Source organism: Coenobita brevimanus, chromosome 98, assembly GCF_032717465.1.
Source record: "Coenobita brevimanus isolate Jiangsu-jjx chromosome 98, ASM3271746v2, whole genome shotgun sequence".
NCBI lineage: Eukaryota > Metazoa > Arthropoda > Malacostraca > Decapoda > Coenobitidae > Coenobita > Coenobita brevimanus.
Window position 1 is genome coordinate 39,871,251 of NC_137051.1, and position 21,344 is coordinate 39,892,594.

General features: G+C 48.0%; 1 protein-coding gene across 1 annotated transcript in view; it reads left to right on the forward strand.

Annotated features, from left to right (window-relative positions):
- Window positions 1-11,771: 11,771 nt before the first annotated feature.
- Window positions 11,772-21,344, forward strand: part of Sptz (zinc finger FYVE-type containing 26 spastizin) — a 109,441-nt gene continuing 99,868 nt past the window's right edge. Inside the window, exon 1 of the mRNA XM_080283608.1 lies at window positions 11,772-11,809. The gene's annotated coding sequence lies outside the window, so the exon portion shown is untranslated. The remainder of the gene's footprint in view (window positions 11,810-21,344) is intronic.

Here is a 21,344-nt window from a genome sequence, read left to right on the forward strand (position 1 = left end):
TTGCATTCCTCCACCTCTACGATGGGCGCGTAGCACCCGTCTGGCAGCAAACTCTCATCCCTTTTCTGTCCAACTCTCTAATGCAAGAGTTAACCGTTACTCACAGTCTTTCATTTATGCAACAGGTCAGCTCTGGAACTGTCTTCCTCTGTCTGTATTTCCTGCTGCCTATGATCTCCAGTCTTTCAAACGCAGTGTGTCCAGGCATCTCAAAATGATCGGATCTTGAATTTGGCTCTCTATTGTGTTTTGTGTTTCTCTTGGAGGGAACTGTTACTGCGGGCTCATGGCCTTTGGTTCCTTCTTCCTCACATAAAAAAAAAAAAAATCAGAGGGAGGCAGAACCGCGACATCGGCCACCATCTGTGTCAGGGAAGGATCGGCCACCGTACGCCCTTCATCCGCCTCCTCCTCCTTCGGAAGCAGCACCACGACATCAGCCACCATTCATGTTGGGGAAGGGTCGGCCACTGCCTGCCCTTCATCCACAGCCACGGGGATGCCGCAGCCAACCCCTGACGGCGCCCCAGTCTTGTGGCGACCGCAGCCCCCAGCCTCCCAGGGACATCCCCCGAACTCCAGGGTGGGACCTCCTGAGCTTCACCCGACACCGGCCCTCTGCCCGGAGCAGGAGGCGTCAGGAGCGACTCCTGACCTTATTTGGCCCCAGCCCCGAGGGCCACTCACCAGGTCGAGGCTCTGCAAGGAGGGAGCCTCCCTGCACCCCCAGCCAGGACCGCACCCTGGCCACGACGCCCCCAGTAGTGGTTCCATGCCTCTTATGTGAAGGCATGCCCGTGGGCCACCCCTCTATGCCAGAGAGCCACCTCAACTAGACCCAGGTTTCAGCAGCCCAAGAAACTCTAATGTAATTTAATGTTACCCCGCGAAACAGAGACTGACCATACCCATATAATGTATTAAAACCCAGAACAGTGATACAGTGAGAGTTGATAATGGCTGTGGCTACAAACTGAATATTCTGTCATACTGTGTGAATTACCTAAGTTCAGAAACTAAGAATAATATATCAGGACTGAGAGGAAAAGGACCCTATGGACTGTGTCCCCAGAACCTGTGTATTATTGATATATGTTACGGACTGATGGTGATCCCATTGTATGTTTAATGTAACGTAAATGCTGTCAATAGTAAGCCTGTCCCTGTACACATGCCCTGTATTGTATACTGTAATGCTGTGTTTTTAAGGCGACTTCTCGTCGTAAAAACACGAGCACTGGGACGGGGTCCTTTGGCTAGACCGGATGTAATGCACTAACAAAGGAACAGGGCATAAAAAGAGACAGTACACCGAATCACATCTATTGCTTGAATTCTATCCCTTACAGTGCTACATACACAATTTTTGATACACAATAACACAGAGATACAATAATACACTTATAATTGGATCCAATCTACTTTTGCACAGGGCACAGGGCAGTCAGGGATATGGGTTACTGTTATTGAGGAGAGATATCACTTCACTGCGATGGTCAAACGAGAACACTGGTCGTGTCACTAGTGGATAATAATAAACGGGGGAGTCTCACTTATATTCACTGTGATCGGGAGTCTGTGGGGGGTATGATACTATAATAAAGGTAGGGTGCGTGTGGCGACATCCGACACCGTCACCTAGTCGCAGGGAAGCACTTCACTAGCCTTTCGGCTCGCTCACACACCTACCTTCGACTCCACAGAAAACTCCCCGCTTCCTTTCTGAGAGGGGGAACTGAACTGTTTAATGTTCAAGCACGACTTACTCCGATATCACTGTTTAACATAACTTTTATTTGTCACAGCCACTGTGCATTGGATCACTGTCACTGTATTAGGGGTCGCTGTCACTATCACTGTTCTACCCATGTTTCTTGGGTAGTTGGGTCACTAGTACTTACTGTCAGGGAGGCTCCCTTGTTTAGGGCCTCGACCTGAGGGGCGGCTCCTTCCTAGGGCCGCGCTGGTGGGGTGCAGGGAGGCCTCGTAGTCTGGGGGCCTCGACCTGATCGGGGGCCCTCGGGACTAGGACCGAACAGGAGGAGGATTCGGGCCTGCTTCTTCTTCTGCCGGGGCGTGAGAGAGCCTAGGTCGCCGTCATCGAGGACCGTGGTGGAAGGCCTGGGCGTCCGGGGTCTGTAGGTGCTCAGGGGGAGAGGCGCCGTCAGGGCTGGGCTGCGGCAGCGACTCCTGTAGGGCTCCAACAGTGCTAAGGAGCGTCCGAGTGTGGGCGGTAACTCCGCAATCGGGCCTTGCCACCACTCTAACGCCTCCGCTTGGCCAAGAAGCCTGGATGGCAACGAAGGGCTCCCTGGAGGGAAAGAGGCTTGAGGGAGACTCACACTCTTCGTGGTTCCCTGAGTGTGTTCATTGGGCTGAGGTGGGGCTCCACTTCCCCTAGTATGGGCTTTGGCTGGTCCCGTGAACTTGTCCGGCGTGCGAGGGACACCAGTAGGGTGATCGGGGTCGCCCTTTCGCCGAGGCAAGCGGCCGTCGCGTGGTGTTCCTCCTGCAGTAGAGAACAAGCTGGAGTGAGGGGCACGAGGGCCGCACTCTCTCCAATACGGACAGATCCTACCGTCAGGGAATTCTCCACCCTGGTACGTGCCCCAGTCGTAACTGAGTGTCTGCCCGTACGGGAATCGACTAACGGAGAAACGGGATCACCCGTCTGCTCCGGCGAGAGGCCGGCCCCGAGTCGCCGCTTCCGTAATTGGGTAGCGCTACACGTACGGTAGCAGGGTCTCTCTACCCTGGACCGTATTCTGGCCGTAGCCAAAGTACAACTGGAGAGGGATGCACACAGGCAACTCTCTCTCCTCAGCGTGTTAAGGCCGGAGCCTGGGGTCACCTTCCCCTTTACACACTTTGTCAGGCCGTAGCCTGTGTCTACTTCTCTTTTAAGGCCGTAGCCTTGGGCCTTTTCCTGCCCTTGGGCCTCTTCCTGCCCTAGAGGGTGTAGCAAGACCGTCAAGACGGTGTTATTTGGGACTGACCTCTTTTCAGTCCCACCCCTGGTCTGACGGTCACTACCCCGCCCGCACAGTAGTTCAGGTTGTCTGAACGCCTGGGGTTGGGGCACTTGCGAGGAATAGGGGCTCAGGGCCGGGATGTCCCGATGACCCTCTTGCCCGAGGTCACTAGCCTCACCTGTGTGTCCTCCTGGGGTGGTGGTGGGGTGGCGGCTCGGCGGTGGTGTGGGGGGTGGTGAGGTGGGAGGTCCTGTGGCGGTCTCGGCGGGTATTTTATATACTATTGTATGTATATTGTAAGGGATTTGAATTAGGGCAATACATGTGTTAAGGTAGCCTGCCGAGTTTTTATGCCCTGTTCCTCTGTTAAGGTGTTCTAGTTCACGGAGCGACTTCATGCTGGAAGTTACAGTTCCCTTCTCTATTAAGCCTAAATTAACCTAACCTAACCAAACCAAACCTAACCTTATCCTAGATCAACCTAAGCTAAATAAATCTAAATTAAACTCATTTTAATTCACGAAATGACAAATTTCACAATCTGCCTGTAACATACATATATATCTTTATTTATATATATCGACCTATAGTTACCTACAGGTCGATAAGACATCCAACTATCTTCCTGGCACATGTATTTTATACAATGTTGTTGATAAATGGCACAAAATTTGAGATAGAAGTTAAACGGCCACTCGGCGCATGCGCACTGAGCGGAACGATAACTTTCAGCATGAGTCACTCCGTGCATATGACACCCGGTCCTGAAAGAAGACCCCGCTCAGTAGCTGGTGTCTGTAGGACGAGAAGTCGACCTAAAAACACCCAGCATAATACTTAGCATGGCTAGAATTGACGTAACTTAAGCTGGCCTTAACTGAATGATCAAAGTGTCTCCAACTGGATATGTGGGACCAGAGAATCTTCTTCTGGGTGTAGAGGGCAACGGTCGAGGACACGACCCACTGCCCTTCCTCAGCCGATGGTGCAGAGTCTTATGTCACAGACGGGTGAGCTGCCACGATGATCCCAGGAATCTACACAGCAGGCGCATGACTTACAGACGTGTATCAGGGTCACCAGAGCCACCAAGCAGTAGAGGGAGGGAGAGGCGGGGGTATCCAAGGGTAGCCAAGTGTTCTTGGAGGGCCTCCCGGTAGGAGTGAAATCTGGGACACCACAAGAGGAAGTGTTCAACAGTCTCCTCAGCATGGGGACACCAAGGACACCACGGGGAATCTACCAAACCTAGACAGTGTAGGTGGCCATTCAGGCCCGTATGGCCAATACGCAGGCAGGTGAGTGACATGTCCAGTTGGCGGCAGGGATGGCGAGCCCAGGGGTGGATTGCAGCATCAGCACGGATGAGTCCTAGAGAGGTTGTGTCTAGCTCAAGAGAAAGGGACTGCTCCCAAAGAGATGTACAGGCTTGTCGGATATGAGAGCGGAGAGCAACGGGATCCAGATCAAGGTACATGAGATGTTGGGAGTGATGGGCTTGCTGAGCTGCATGATCCACAATTTCGTTGCCACGAATGCCCACATGCGAAGTGTAATGCTGTGTTTTTAAGGCGACTTCTCGTCGTAAAAACACGAGCACTGGAACGGGGTCCTTTTACTAGACCGGATGTAATGCACTAACAAAGGAACAGGGCATAAAAAGAGACAGTACACCGTATCACATCTATTGCTTAAGTCCTACTCATTACAGTGTGCATACAACGATATTTAGTACATAGGAGAACAGAGATACAAGATTACACTCAACTGCACAGAATGATCACATATATATTAACACTGTGGCACAGGGAAGTTGTGGATATTCTTTACTGTTACTTGAATGGAATATTACATCACTGTGGTTGTTAGTTTGAATTACTTATTATATCACTTCAAGATAATAATAAACTGGGGCGTATCACTTTAGATCACTGCGGTTGGGAGTCTGTTCCGGGGTTATTACTATAATAGAGGTAGGGTGCGGATAACGACACTCGACACTGTCACCAAGTCGTGGGGACACACACACTTGCCTTTCGGCTCACTCGCGCACCTACCTCTAGTTCCACAGAAAACTCCCTGGTTCCTTGATGCAGGGGGGGACTGAGTTATTTACCACTTTACACTTCTTACCCTAATTACACGAGTTTCTGTTATGCCACTGTTTAATGTATCTTCTACATAAACACTGTCACTGTACTCTGGATCACTGTCACTGTCACTGTCTTACCCTTGTTTCCTGGGTTATCAAATCACTGGTACTTACTGTCAGGGAGGCTCCCCTGTCTGGGGCCTCGACCTGAGGGGCGGCTCCTTTCTTAGGGCCGCGCTGGTGGGGTGCAGGGAGGCCCTGTGGTCTGGGGGCCTCGACCTGATCGGGGGCCCTCGGGGCTAGGGCCGAACAGCCGGAGTAGTCGGGCCTGCTTCCTCTGCCTCCGGGGAGTGAGGGAGCCTGGATCTCCGTTGTTGTAGACTGCGGTGGTGGGCCTGGGCGTCCTGGGACAGCGGGTGCTCAGGGGGAGAGGCGCCGTCAGGGCTGGGCTGCGGCAGCGTCTCCTGCAGGGCTCCGGCAAGGGCAAAGAACTCCCGGGTGTGGGCGGTAAGTCTGTTATCGGGCCTTGCCACCACTCTAGTGTCTCTTCCGGGCCTATAAGCCTGGATGGCGACGAAGGGCTCCCCGAAGGGAAAGAGGCTAAAGGGAGACTCACGCTCTTCGTGGTTCCCTGAGTGTGTCTATAGGTCTGAGTCGGGGCTCTACTTCCCCTATTGTGCACCTTGGCTGTAGCCGTGAACTTGCCCGGCATGCGGGGGACACCTATAGGGTGATTGAGGTCGCCCTTTCGCCGTGGCAAGGTACCGCCAGCGTGGTGTTCCTCCCGCAGTAGGAGACAAGCTGGAGTGAGGGGCTCAGGAGCCGCACTCTCTCCAATACGGACAGATCCTACCGTCAGGGAATTCTCCACCCTGGTACGTGCCCCGGCCGAAACCGAGTGTCTGCCCGTACGGAAAGCAACTAACGGATGAACTGGTTCACCCGTCCGTTGCGGCAAGATACCGACCCCGGGACGCCGCTTCCGTAATTGGGTAGCGCTACACGTACGGTAGCAGGGTCTCTCTACCCTGGACCGTATTCTGGCCGTAGCCAAAGAGCAACTGGAGAGGGATGCACACAGGCAACTCTCTCTCCTCAGTGTGTTAAGGCCGGAGCCTGGGGTCACCTTCCCCTTTACACACTCTGTCAGGCCGTAGCCTGTGTCTATCTCTCTTTCTCTCTTTAGGCCGTAGCCTTGGGCCTCTTGCCCTTGGGCCTCCTGCCCTAGAGGGTGTAACAAGACCGTCAATACGGTGTTACCTGGGACTGACCTCTTTTCAGTCCCACCCCTGGTCTGACGATCACTACCCCGCCCGCACAGTAGTTCGGTTCCCCTGATCACCTGGGGTTGGGGCACTTGCGGGGAATAGGGGCTCAGGGCCGTGATGCCCTGATGACCCTCTTGCCCGGGGTCACTAACCTCACCGGTGTGTCCTCCCGGGGTGGTGATGGGGTGGTGGCTTGGTGGTGGTGTGGGGGGTGGTGTGGTGGGAGGTCCTGCGGCGGGCACGGCGGGCATTTTACGAAGGAACCCACTGAAGGTGTACAGTCCAGGGGGGGGAGGCAAAATATAGAAGGAGGGAGTGAATCGCATGGACTAGTCGCACGAGAGGGTGGCCGACTGGAGAGGAGGAGGTGTAAAGATGACTGGGAATCAGTGTAAAGCACTATTGGTTGAGATGGTAAGTGGCGTTTGACAAAAGTCAGGGCTTGGAGGATGGCATATAATTCTGTAGTGAGGACAGAGTGTAGTCCAGATGGGGTCCAGGTCTGGCAGAGAGAGAGGTTTTCGAAGTACACTGCTGAGGTGTAGGAGGCAGGAGGGGAGTATGAACCGTCAGTGAAGATTCTGAAGATGCCTCCAAAGAGAGAGGTATCCGTAAGGTGGAAAATTTGGTTGGCCAACAAAGCATCAGAGGACTTCTGAAATGGGACAGGGAGGTCTGGGGACACCATGGGGGAGAGGTCAAACCACGGAGGGACAGGTGAGATGGAGGGAGTGGGGGAGGAAGACGAGGGTGGGATAGATAAGGTATAACAGGCCTGTAGGCCACGAAAGATGAAGGATGGGTTTGCACAAGGCCATCGAGGGGGAGGACTGACTAGAGGGATTCAAGAATATAGGATAGAAAGCGGGTGCTGGGGGGGATGTCCAAGAAGACAGTGGAGGAGATGACGGTCAAGGCCAAAACGCAATGTGGAAAGGGGGAGCATTCCTGATTCAGCATGGAGGGATACAACTGGGGATGACTTAAAGGCCCCTAGGGATATACGGAGGGCAGTGTTTTGGATTACATCCAACCTCTGCAGGTGAGAAGAGGAGGCAGATCCATAAACTGATGAGCCACAAGTGAAGTGGCTTAAGATGAATGCGGAGTACAGATGGAGCAATGTCTCCCTAGTTGCACCCCAACGCACTCCTGCTATGCTACGCATGATGTCTAGTTGTCGGAGGTAGTCTATGTGGTGTTTCCAAGTCAGTCTGGGGCCGTCTAATCGCAGTCCAAGAAAGGTGTGCCTAGACTGTAGGAGTACAAGAGAGCTGTTTATACGAATATGCGGAAGGGTGGGGAGTTTGCGCAGGGTGAAGCACATGAGAGAGCTCTTGCCAGCTCTCACTGTCAGACTCCATGCCGCGGCCCAGGCGACAAAGATGTCTACTGCCTGTTGGAGGCCTGACTGGGCATCGGTGTAGTTGATCTGCACTACAGAGGAGAGAAACGTCGTCTGCATAGATAAGGAAGGAGACTCCCGGGACTCAGGGGATGTCTGACAGTAAGACGTTAAAAAGGAGAGGGCTGAGAACAGAGCCCTGTGGGATGCCCCTGTGGATCACAGAACAAGATGATTTTATATTCCCTAGGGATACGGCAAATGTGCGGTCTGTGAGAAAGCTTCATACCCAGGCCAGGGCTGGACCTCTCACCCCCTTTGTGCTAAGCTTAAATAGTATACCAGCATGAGGGGCTGAGTCAAATGCGCTCTGAATGTCTACAAAAGCTGCCAGGAGATATTGACGGTGGCAATATGCGGAGCGGATGTGGTGTTTGATCTGAAGGAGAATGTCCACAGTGCTCCTTCCTGGTCGGAAGCCACACTGGTCCTCCCGGAGGAGACCATGGTGTTCTATCCACCATGTAAGGCACCTGGTAACCATGTGTTCAAGCACCTTCTCGACATTTGATAATAGGGCAATAGGTCGATGGGAGGAAGGCAGGGAGGGGTCCAGTCCTGGTTTGGGAAAGGGGAGAAGGAGGGATTCCTTCCATGAGGAAGGGAATGTGCCTGACAGCCAACTGTCATTGAACAGGTCTAGTAGGGAGGTAAGGAGGAGGGGTGGGAGGTGTTTTAGGAATTCATAAGGGACCAAGTCGGGGCCACAAGCTTTTCCACTCCTGGTAGAATGTAATGTGTGTTGGAGTTCAAGGGGGTAGAATGGGGAGGCAAGTCCCTCCAGCAAGGGGTATGAGATTCCAGCCTGGATGACCTGCTGGAGGCGGTCTAATATCGCCAGGGGGACGGGAACACCAAGCTGTGACTGGAAGAACTGTGCCGGGAACTCTGCTTTGTCATGAGGGGTAAGGAGGGTTGCACCGTCCTTGACCAGAAGGTATGAGTGTACGTTGGGGAGTCCCTTCATGGATCAGACAAATTTCCACATTCTGGCTGTAGAGCTGGAGAAGGACAAAAAGGAGCAGAAGGCTGACCAGGCTGTACTTCGTGCCAGTGAAATGATGCGTTTGCACTCTGCCTCTCGGCGACAATGTTGAATCTTGAGGTGGAGACAGGGGTTACGTCTCCAAGCATTCCAGGCTGAGCGACGAGCTCGGACAGCACGGGCGCAGTCATCCGTCCACCATGGCACCGATGGGTGGTTCGCACCCCGACGTGATGAAAATTTGAAAACAAAACGTCCTGCCTCCACGAGGGATGAGGAGAACTTTGCCGCCCGTTTGTCTAGAGACAAGTCTGACTGGGGGGGGAGGGATGCTAAGGGCTGCGCAGAATTGTGGCCACCGATCTGGGGCCAACTGCCATTGGGGGCGTGGGCATACTCAGGTGGGGGCGACAGGCCGGCAATATCAAGGAGAACAGGGAGTGGTCACTCCCGAGGTAATGGCCAGTTATCACGGCCGCGTGCTGAAAAAGCGGATCGCCAACACAGAGATCTAAGGTGGAGGAACGACCAGTCTGTGGGTTGAAATGAGTCTGGAGGCCCATAGGTGTGAGGAGGGCGAAGCGGGAACTCTCAAGAAGGAAACTAAAGATGGATCTGCCTGATCAATTTGTAGAGCCACTGGTTACACACAGGTCCCAGTGTGGATGGCGGGCATTAAAGTCTCCCATAAGGAGGCATGGTGGCTGGAGGTGGTCTTGATAGTATCAGAGCTCTTCCAGGGTCGAGTCCTGGCAGGGGTTGTATGCGATAGCTACTGTGATCCAGCCCATAGAGAGGCAAAGACGGACAGCAAGGAATTCCATGACACCCTGGGTTGGCCTAGAGATTGAGTTCTGAGCAGAGGATGGAGTCATGAACCATAATCGCCACGCCCTCTCCCACTCTTTGGTGATTCGCGCGGACGTGATAGCCCCGTACAGACAGATGGAGGTTAGGGCAAAGCCAGGTCTCACAAATGCCAACGACCCCAGGGGAAAGGGCTGACACTGTCATCTTCAGGTCATGCATCTTACGCAGGAGGGAACGGACATTCCAGAGGATGAAACGGTTGATATGTGGGGGCGCCATTATTGTCGGTTGAGGAGGGAAAGCACACGCGGTAAGAGTCTGGTAATGATATCCAGTAATGACAGACCACTTTGGTACAAGGATAAAGCATCCGTAATTATGTGGATGAAGGAATCAGTTATTGGTGTTTCATGGAGGCCTGAGGGTGGCAGAGAGTCATCCTGATGAGGAGGTAGTACAGATGGGCGAGAGCATGAGCGATGTGCAGTGGCAGGACGGGGTGCTGAGGAAAAGGGGCGTGGCTGGGAGGGACTGGTCGGGGGGACCACCAGGGGGGTGGCGGGATCAGAAACTGGCTTCTCACTATGGGTGGGACGAGGATAATAACGCTGGGGCTTCAGATCTGGAAGAGGATGGGACACGATCTTGGGGGGTGAGGAGGGATGGATGTCTGTGTCTGATTCCTTGTCGGTGATGTCCGCCTCTGGTGGCTGCAGGTCCTGTAGGGCAGAGAAATGGTTGGAGATGACTGCAGCAAAACTGAAGCCCTTCTGCACAGTGCGGCTGGGTGGATGAGAGGACACAGACGGTGCTGACTGAGCAGGGTGAGGGGGTGTGGCAGTGCGTAGTGCCAGGTTGAGGGAGTGTAGCTTGGTGTTCACAGATTGGAGGGAAGATGGGTTGTTTCGGGCTCTCATAAATGGCAAGGGCTTGCTGATATATTGGGCATGTTCGTGATGTGACAGTGTGGGCGTCGCCACAGAAAAAGCAGTAAGGGTCCACTGTGCACGGCTCCCCAGTGGTGGAGAGGTAGGGGTGAAAGCGGCTACAGCGTGCACATCGGACCTTGTTGCGACAGGAGAGGGATCCATGCCCAAACTGATGGCATGTAAAGCAGCGTAGCAGAGGAAAGGTGTAAGTACCTACCGCATAACAGGAATGTCCAAGTAAGACTTTCTCTGGCAAGGGGCCCTCGAACTTGAGTCGGACAACCCGAGACTGTACCTGTGTGCCGTCCTGTCCAGATCAGGAGGTGAGACGTGAAACCTCTACAAGGTGGCCTCCTGACCCCAGGCAACGAAGCTGAGAAAGTATGTCCTCAGTGGAAAGGTCTAGTGACACTGGGCTGATTTTACCAAAAGAGTAAGCACTATCAGTAGGGGAGGTAGCCCTCCAGCACTTAACCTTCCATTCTCCCAGGGAAGTTAGAGATTCGGGAGGGGCAGGCAACTTGGCTATATTCATCTCTGCTATGCAGAAGCGAAAGGCAGCCCCTCGTCCCAGTACCCGAAGCTCGCGCTCCACACTGTACTTACTCCAGGAGCAAGCATTAATGGCCTTGGACAATGCCTTGGGATTAGAAAAACCGCACTACCGTCCAGAGTGCGCTCTAGAAAAGTAGTCAAGCGCTCACCTGTGGTGTTGTCTGTAAGTGCTGTGGGCTTGAAATACTTCCGTGTGTGGAATGTGCCATCCAGTCCACCATCCTCCTCTTCTTCCTGGGGTGGCTGTCGTCCACGCTTGCCTTGGGGGAGTCCGACCTCTATCATTGCCTCGTCGTCATTTTCCAGAACTTGAACCGGCAGGGCAGCCTCGACCGCGCCTAAACACGGCCGGATAGTAGCGGACCGGTAGCAATACCAAAAGAACCACAAATTTGCGCACAAATATTATAATAAGTGATCAAGGAGCAGTTGGTGGGTAGGGGACAGAAAAAATCATCAGCAAGGCAGATCACCACGACTAACGTCTACACGCTGCGGAAGTCCGTCAGGACCAGAGAATGAGCAGAAATTTTCAGTGTAAGAATCCCTCATGAAAGGCTGTAATTCGTACTGTATGATTAAAACAAGTAAAGTATGTTCTTGGGCCAAAAATAGAAGTTTCTTATTTTTGTTTATCATTGTATTGCGTAGATTAATGTGTGTAACCTCTATAATAGCTGCCTTTAATTTTATATCTCCTACGCCTCATCATGAGATAATCAGCTGACACACCAAAACACACATGACGATGATCACGCCCAAGCATTGTGGATCATCCCAACTCCAATGTTAGGTACCTATACGATGCAGTATATCCAGACCATAGTGGCTTTATGGTGTGTGTAATATATGTAATGATAATAGCTTACAGTATGCGGTTATGGTTAAGGCTGATTTTAGTGATGTCAACCACATTCATACGCCCCTGTACCTGAGTGAACTTGTGCCATTGTCTCAGCAAACTTGTAGATACTTCCAGACGCATGTGGAAGAGGACGTGTAAATCCCAAATACCAGCTGTATACATAAAATGCTATTTAATTGGTAGTTTGGTGGTGCTGATCATGTGGTTTTGAGTTGTTGAGGTACATTGTAATGTTAGTTTTAAGTTGATTGCTATTTTACTTTTTATATGCATTCAGCAGTTGATAATTTAAAAGTATATCTCCCATCTAAATCAAGGGGGGTTGATAGCAAATACCACAAATATCCGGGGCTGCCATCAGCGGAGCACGCCGACACTTCTGCATGTCTGGGGTAATGTACCTAACCCATTACACCTTTGTGGTTGCCAGACCTCTTGTCATGCCAGTTAGAAAGGCTGCAGTCCCTAAGTGCCATTGTGCCACTGTATTAATACTTTTGAAATTCAGTGTTTAGTCGATATTTGTTATAAGATGGAGAGAGGACACCATATATCCCAGTATTCTGCCAGTTTTAAATCCTGCCAACGGTGGGGAGTGCCATGAACGTCTGCAGAAATATGAGGTAAAACACCAAAAAATGGAATTGAAGGGCATTTAAAAATAAACAAGACCTCAAATGTGGAGGTAACTAATTATTAAGTTGATAAACTTATTAAGATTTGGACTTGGGGTGTTTGGCATCCCAAGTACACTGTAAACAGCAAGAAGTCATCATTTGAAGTTTTACTTAAAGTTGTTTCACTGAGGATTTGAGTTTTCACTTAAAGCTGTTCATCATCATCGTCTTGCAGCAGCATCATGAGCACTTTGCTCCCTATCAGGCACTCCTTAACAAGGGATGACCATGGTGGAACCGTCTTTGGGCTGTGGTATTTTAGTCTCACATACCTCTCACTTCCACAGGCTCTCTTCCTTTTCCTTCACTCTCCTGAAATACAGCTCCACTCTCTCCCGTGCCATGTACGGCCTGTCTCTTCCAGCATTACCCATATGTATGTGCTTTTTATGAATATGTCCATACCATCTCAATGTATCTCAAACATTCAGCAATTCCACATTTCACTTTTACCACCTGTTATTTCATTCCATAATACAGTACCGGTACAGGTTCACATAAATATCTGTTACTTTCACCATCCAACTAGCTGATGGCTGCAGCTGTTTTGAAAATAGTCAGTGTTTATAACCTAGAGAATTTTCACTCAAACATTGCCAAGATTTCACTCCTGGACAGATGTCAGGTTTTCCGTGCCTCCTTGCTAACCAACCCACCTGATCAAGTGTAGCCAAGTTCTCCCACTAACCTTTCCTTCTGAAGTAATCACTCATTCTTTTCACATTTCACATCACCATGCTTACACAGTATAGCTCCCAGATGTAGTACTGGTACTGTATATATTTATAATTGTCAGTCTCCTCAGGCATCTCACCTTCCATTTGTATCTTGCAGTTTATTGACAGAGCAGTCACCACCTTCAGTAGACTGAATACTACAGCCAGTAATCCAACAACCTTGATGGTAACATCAAAAACTTTAATCCAAATTTCTCTCCTCAAGTAAAACAATTCATCAAGGAGAGGATCAGATTAAAAAACAACAACAACAACTATGGTCTGACAAATCTAAACTGGCGGCTAGGGTGTGGCGCGAACCTCTGTACAGTGTTGCTATGTTTCTCAAACCCACGATGTGAAATGGCTGTTATATATGTAAAAGGTAGAACAAATAAGATAAACACATATGAATACATTGTTAACATGTGTATTATAATACAGTACCCTTGCGTCCAACACGCGTTAGTCTAGCATGATTCACGTCCAGCACGGAGAGCAAATAATTAGTATTATTTAATACGATTTAATTACTGCAACACAAGTGTGTTAGCATAACACGCACAGAGCTCCGAGAAGTGGGCGAAATCCGCAGAGTTCACCTCTAGCACGATCACCCCCGGTCCAACACGGTCATACTGGACATTCCCATGATGATGATAGCCAATGAAAACTTCTGATCAAGTAGCTTTCCCCGCCTGCTATCGTGACGTGATTGTGATGCCGCCCAATTAAAAACGCTTCTGCTGTCACGTGATGTTTTGTTTAAATTTCTTCCGCCACAGCGCCACTCAGTCGCATAATTCGCATTGGCAGGTGCTTTTTTCTTGCTACATTTTCTGCCCTTGTTACTGCATTTTACCCTGCTCACAATGCCTAGGAAGCCTTCTGAGAACCCCAAGAAGCGTCGGCACCTCCTTCAGGCCACCAAACTAGAAAGCATCGAGAGGAAAAAGAAAGGGGAGAGGAAAGTTGACATTGCCAAGGCCTACGACATGAATGAAGCCAACGTGAGGACCATAATAAAAAACCAAGACAAGATCCTGGCAGCAGTGAAGGCTTACAGTGCTAGGACAGGCAGAAGCAGGACCTTCCATGGCTGTGGACGAAGATAGTTATTCTGAGTGTGATTTCGAAGGATTTATGAAGGAGGTTGAGGAGGAGCAGCAGCCATTACCCACCAGTGACGCCAGCAGCCATCCTCCGGGGACCCAGTAGGACTACCTACAGCCTTGGATACCACCTTCCATTCCCAGCAACCCCACCAACACAATCCTAAAAGGTTAGGTATCATTCATAGCACAGTACCATTTATTATAATTACAATAGTACCAATATATGTTTAGGTATATGGTAGGTATTTCTTTTCCTAGGGTTGCTGACATAATTCATTTTTCCCCATAAGCTCTGTTGTTTGTCCAACACGTTTTTGGTCCAACACGTGACCAATGCATGACGATATTACCGTGTTGGACACAAGGGTACTGTATATGAAAGAACAGTAAACTTATTACGTATAAAATATTTATACGGCAATACAGAAATGTGGCGTAAATATTTTACGGTGTTGCTAAAAAAAAAATGTAGGAACTTTTATTGACATTTACTGTATTTCTGGGGTGTGTAATAATGTCACAATTATGATCATAAGATAATGCGCAGGAATATAAGATAATGCGCAGGAATATAAGTAAAAAAATAATAATAAACCCTCGTGAGTGGCAACACTCACACCTTCCCAGTCTAATCCGGCCAGAATGTCTTGGTTCACTTTCCTTTGTGTCCTTGACTCAGACAGGATGGCAGCTCAACCAGCCCCCAATAATAAATATTTTAAAGTATAATTAGATATAATAAAAACAAAATAAAGAAATGAAAGCATAAGTTTATAAGTCACTCATAAAAGAAAGAAAATTCCCCGGGGTGACACACATCTCCCCCCAAGAGAGAGAGAGAGAGAGAGGGGGGGGGGATTGCGCGTATGGAAAACGTGGCAACACTGTACAGAGCTTCGCGCCCCACCCTAGCCGCCAGTTTAGATTTGTCAGACCATAGTATCCATGTTGTTGTTCTTGTGGCCCAAGGCTCATCTATGTGAACCTAGAGGACTGTAGGCTGAAGATCCTTTTCTCTTACAGTCACCATCCTCCATTCAGAGATAGGGAAGGAAGTGAGGGATGTCTGTAGAACCTAGTGGCATTACTCAGTCATATTGTTGATAATATGTGAAAGTGTCCCTCTCCCGCACTAGTAATCTGATAATCGAAGAATCGATGAACAGCTAACCTACATCATTGCTAAAGTGATTTAAACACATAAGCAAGGTAACTGTGAAATCTCCGTGGACACCCTTGACTAAACAAGCAGCAGCAAATCTTGAAAGACAGTGGCTGATATCCACACATCCAAAAACTTGTCCCATCTAATCCATAAAGTTTTACTGAAATTCCATCTCCAGCATGAAGGAACAAGCAGACAATTTAATAAACTACTGAACATCAGTAAGTCATAAAAATGCCAACTCAGATTAGAGCAGTTATGATAAAAGGAACTCAGTAAAATCAAAGGAAACACAAATGTCACCTCCATTCACCTCACAACAAATCTAGCAAATTATCAAGCACTGGGACCAGACCAGATCACAAACATTCACGTAAAACAACCCAGTTCCGTAGCCATAAATACCCGTACTGAAGTTTTCCTTTTTTTCCTGAACTTACAAACATATCCCATACACCTGAAAAGTGGTAGTCATCATCCCTGTACTCAAGCCAGGCAATCCACCCGATAGTCCATCATTGTTTAGACCAGTATCATTGCTCTGCACAAGATCGAAAACCATGGTGAGACTAATCTTAAAGGACCCCCACATCCCTCTGTCAAATAGCAGGCAGGGATTCTGACCTAAGCACTCATGCACCTGTCTAAACTGACCCAGCTCATCTCAGATGGATTTAACAGGAAACCACCCTCATTAAGAACCATTCTAGCAGTTCACTAGAACACTGGGTTAGACAACAGAATGATAGCACTAATCAAATGAGCCATCTATCTCTTCATTCCAGACTGTCACAAATCTCAAACACACTCACAAGTATCAGTCATTAACAGATCATTCCCATTGCATTGGAGAAACATCCGTAAATTTTTAAACTGAGTGTGGATACATGACCCTTAAAAGCATTAGTGCAAAGGCATCTCATAAACTCAGTACCTTGAACACTCAGACACTACCTTCGAACAGCAAAAGGAATATTTGAAAACAGTCTACAAATGGTCCGTTTGTATCAACAGTTAACTGCATAAGCTCAAGTTGGATTCCTACTTTAATAGCCACAAACATGGAAAATCCTGAAGAAATGCAAAAAAGCCTGAAGCATAATACCAGGATGTACGGGGACCACAAATACTGTATAGACCATTTGCACCAGGAAATGAAAGCACCAATATTCCTAATCAAGCACCATGTAAATTTGACAGATACACATTTCCTTGCTTCTGTATAGGTTGCAGTGCTTACTTGTAACTGTATGTTTCACCACTTCCAGCCATAGAGAACCAAAATGAACAACCTGCCAACACTACATTGAATGCTTCTGGTTCAACAGTATCACTTCACTACACTTAAGAAACACAGCTACATAAGCGCATAGCCATCATGGTCATCCATAACTTGCAGCCAAACAACAGCCTTCATGAACCATCACCAGACATTCATCCTTCAGAAATTACCTTACCATTCCCTGAGGTAAACAGTGTACCAAGCAAGACTGTGATGCAGCTATTGCTCTTGCTTGCACCATTACCAGTACTGTACAAAATGCCACATACAAACAATCCACTATGCCCTTACTGTAGTGTAACCCCTCACAAAACAGAACACTCACTTCATGCAAATCAGTCTCTCTGCAAACAACATAACCTCAACAAAAGATCTCTGGGAGCACCCAGTTGAAGTCGCCAGTTTTCAGTAATCCACTGCAGTCACAGATTTGGGAGGGGTGTGAAGAGCATATACCTCCTTCCCCCAATTCTTGGCAGACTTGGGGTTACTTATAAAATAGCCATATTATTAATCAAAATATATGCAACAACTAAGATTCTTAAACAAAATATATGCAACAACTAAGATTCTTAATCAAAATATATGCAACAACTAAGATTCTTACAGAAAATACACCGTTAAGCATATATGGAGTAAATGGGAAGTTGTTGAATGCTGTGAAGAGTATGTATGAGGGAGCTAAGGCTGCAGTGCATGTGGACAGTGAACTGAGAATTTTCCTGTTTGAATGTTGGATTAAAACAGGGATCTGTCATGTTCCCATGGTTGTTCAGTCTGTATATGGGTGGTATTATAAGAGGTACAAGGTAGGGCAGTGGATGTTGGAGCGACCCTGATTAGAGAGGGCAGTGTGTGGAAACTCCACATACTATTGTTTGCAGGTGATATTGTAATCCACTGCAGGCATGAAGATGAAGGGGAACTATAGGGCTTGGTGAATGAGTTTGGGAGAGTGTGTAAGAAACGGAATCTAAAGGTGAATGTAGGGAAGAGTTAAGTTATTGTTTTCGAGAGAAAAGAAGCCAATGAATGTACAGTGAGGGTGGATGAGGAGGAAATGGAAAATGTGAGTGCATTTAAGTACTTGTGTAGTGTGATGAGTAAGGATAGAAGTTTAGAGGGTGAAGTGCTTGAAAGGGTACAACAGGGAAGAAAGGTTGATGGTTCTTTGAAATCAGTGATAAGGAACAGGGAAGTGATCCTGGAAGTAAAAAAGTTGCTGCATGACAGTATTGTGATACCAACCCTAACATATGGAAGTGAAGCTTGGACCTTGTTGGAAGGACACAGGTCAAGAGTGAGAGCAATGGAAATGAGTTATTTGAGAGGAGCATGTGGAGTTACACGGAGAGGCAGGCTGACAAATGAGGAAGTGAAGGAGCATTGTGGTGTGGATGTGGATGTGATAGAAAGCATTAGGAGAAAAACATTGATGTGGTTTGGCCATGTGGAGAGGATGGAGGGCAGGAGGCTGGCAAGGAGGGTCTATGTGAGTGAGGTGGAGGGGGGGGAGAGGGTGGGGGGAGGCTGAGGATGAAATGGAGGGATAGAGTGGAGAAGTGTGTGAGAGAGGGATGTGTGAACTGGGAGTAGGGGAGAGAAATGGTGTTGGGCAGGATGACTTGGAGGTGATTTGTTTGTGGCCACCCCTAACAGGATTGAGGCATCTGGCAATAGATAGATAGATAGATAGATAGAAGTACAGTACCTCATTACACTTGCAATTGTCTTTATTATTATACTGCACTCCTATTATTAAAACAGGTTAAATAAATGTGAATTTTGAGTTTCTAATTACTGTACTTAAATGCACTAAGTAATAATAATTCTGGTAGGAATCACTCTGACCCCTTCTCCAGAGCACTGGATCTGAGCATTCACTGGGCCATGTCCAGATGAGCTGGGGGTATCACCAACAGCAACAACTTTCTAGTTCTCTACCAATATCATGTAATACTGTATTATTGTACTATATATGATTCGTTTTCTTTAACTTCCTCTTTCTTTCTTTCAAGCCATTATTCAGATAATCAGTTGCTGGATCAGAGGACTTCTACTGTATATTCATACCTCAGTGTCCTTTGCACTGTCCTGTTCACTGCCACTGACTTTGTTGCTTCCCATTGCATTGCTTGTAACATTTGAATTCATACCAGTACTTTATCTCACTACTGGCAACAGTAGCATTCTGAAATTGTCATTGAAATGATATGAAAGATTTTGGTTTTTAGCTTGGACTGGGATCCATAGCCATTGTAATTTAATTTCCTTGAAAAATCAGATGAACATTAGATGGATGGCTTGTTTTCTGCCTGCAGCTGTTTCCCTCTAGCATTTGATTGGAATTACCTGTGAAAGGTGACTATCTCATATGAAGCATTTAATATGGGAATTATTGTAACTCGGGAGCATAAACTTGTTTATGTAGAAAGAGGGAGGGGTCACCCACCATCCACAAACTCAATATAGTACTGTACTTCCTTTAGGTGACCCCACAGAATGACAAATATGAACCTAGAGCCTGGGGAGAATGGGAAGAATGAATTGCCCCTACAACTGCCTCAGGGTGGATATCGTATGTGATCATCCTTTCACCCTCAATAATCGTGAAAAAAGAAAAAGAAAGTTTAACCTACAGTATATTTCAGCTCATGTATTGAATATGGTAATGCAGTTATTGAAAAAACAGGAAATCTGACGCAACAGAAAATATTATAAAATACAGCAGTCTTTCAATTATCCGGTGTAATTCAGTCAACCCCCACACCAAATAATATGAAATACCGAATATTGCCTCCGTACCCTCAATCGGCTATCCATTTGGTGTTGAGTCGGATAACATGTCACTTCCCTAAGCTACCAGTCTCGACCCTGTCTTAAAAACTTTCCAACAGTATTACCCATGAGCAAAAGATTAAAATCCAGGATAAAATATGGTACAGTATTGATACAGTACATATAGTACAGTAATATGGTACATAATATAATCCTAATCATACTGTACTCACCTAGTGTTGGTATGGATGGAGGGAAGAGTAGTACACTGAGCAATACAAGTGCACTTAATCCCCCGTGGGCTAGTGGCGAATGGCTCCCACAAAGATTACTCCAGCACGGGGGGCCACAGGCTAAGGCACAGCACAAGGGGGCAGTCATTGCGTGGGTCACAAATGCGTAATGCACAGATATGTCCTCATTATGCGGCCACCATGGGAGAGAATGAGAGAGTCTGGGTGCGTCAGGTGGGCTGTTCCCGCAATGCATTGTGTTTGGCTGGTGTGTTGCATAATCTGCCTGCACGCCGATGAAGTCCCATGTCTGAGCCGGATGATACACCTCACCGCTGAAAATTGTATAGTAATCCCGATTGCTTCCTGTTTCTGAGCTGGATATTGCCAAATTTTGCCGAATGTTATTTTAACACAGCCGAGCAAAAGTGTTAGATATTGCGTTGGGCCGGATATTGCGATGCTGGATAATTGAGAGATTACTGCGTGAAAGTGTAAGTTTGTCCGATATAGCAGGCTAAGCTTTTAACCCTTTAACCGCGGGTATTGTTTTGGTCTGACTGTCCTCTCCCGCGGGGGTTTCAGCCAAATGTAAACAAACCTTTTAACCTTAATAACTCTGCACAGAATAAAGCTAGAGAAAAAAATAAGGTACCATTAGAAAGTACTAACCTTCAGCTTTCCATTGATGTAGGTTTCATGACTTTGTTGACTTTCACAGGACGGGCAGTGCCGTTAGAAGTGAGGGGTGTAAAATCACTATTTTTCGCTCACACATCATTACCTTCGCTCATACACCATTACCAAATGCCAACCTCATTCTGATAATAATACTATAAACATATATGAACACTGCACATACGATAAACACCCACTCTGTGTTCACTGATGCAGGTAAAAGGCACTGTAATTACCTGCACTTCACTGCCACATCAGCGGTGTTGTAATCACTATTTTTCGCTCACACACCATTACCAAATGCCAACCTCATTCTGATAATAATACTATAAACATATATGAACACTGCACATACGATAAACACCCACTCTGTGTTCACTGAGGCAGGTAAAAGGCACTGTAATTGCCTGCACTTCACTGCCACATCAGCGGTGTTGTAATCACTATTTTTCGCTCACACACCATTACCAAATGCCAATCACATTCTGATAATAATACTATAAACATATATGAACACTGCACATACGATAAACACCCACTCTGTGTTCACTGAGACAGGTAAAAGGCACTGTAATTGCCTGCACTTCACTGCCACATCAACATGTGTTGTCACTCACACAGCTGGACAGATACTGATGCGCGCTTGGTCAGGGGTGGGGTGGGGGGCCCAGAGGGTGGGAGGTGGGGCCCCAGGGGGGGAAGAGGGAGGTGGGGGTCGGCTGGAGTGAAAGAACTTAATAGCTACTCTCCCTTGAAACAATTGGTGCACGGAAAAAACGCGGGGTATTCAAAATATTCACAAACATTCGAGAATGACAC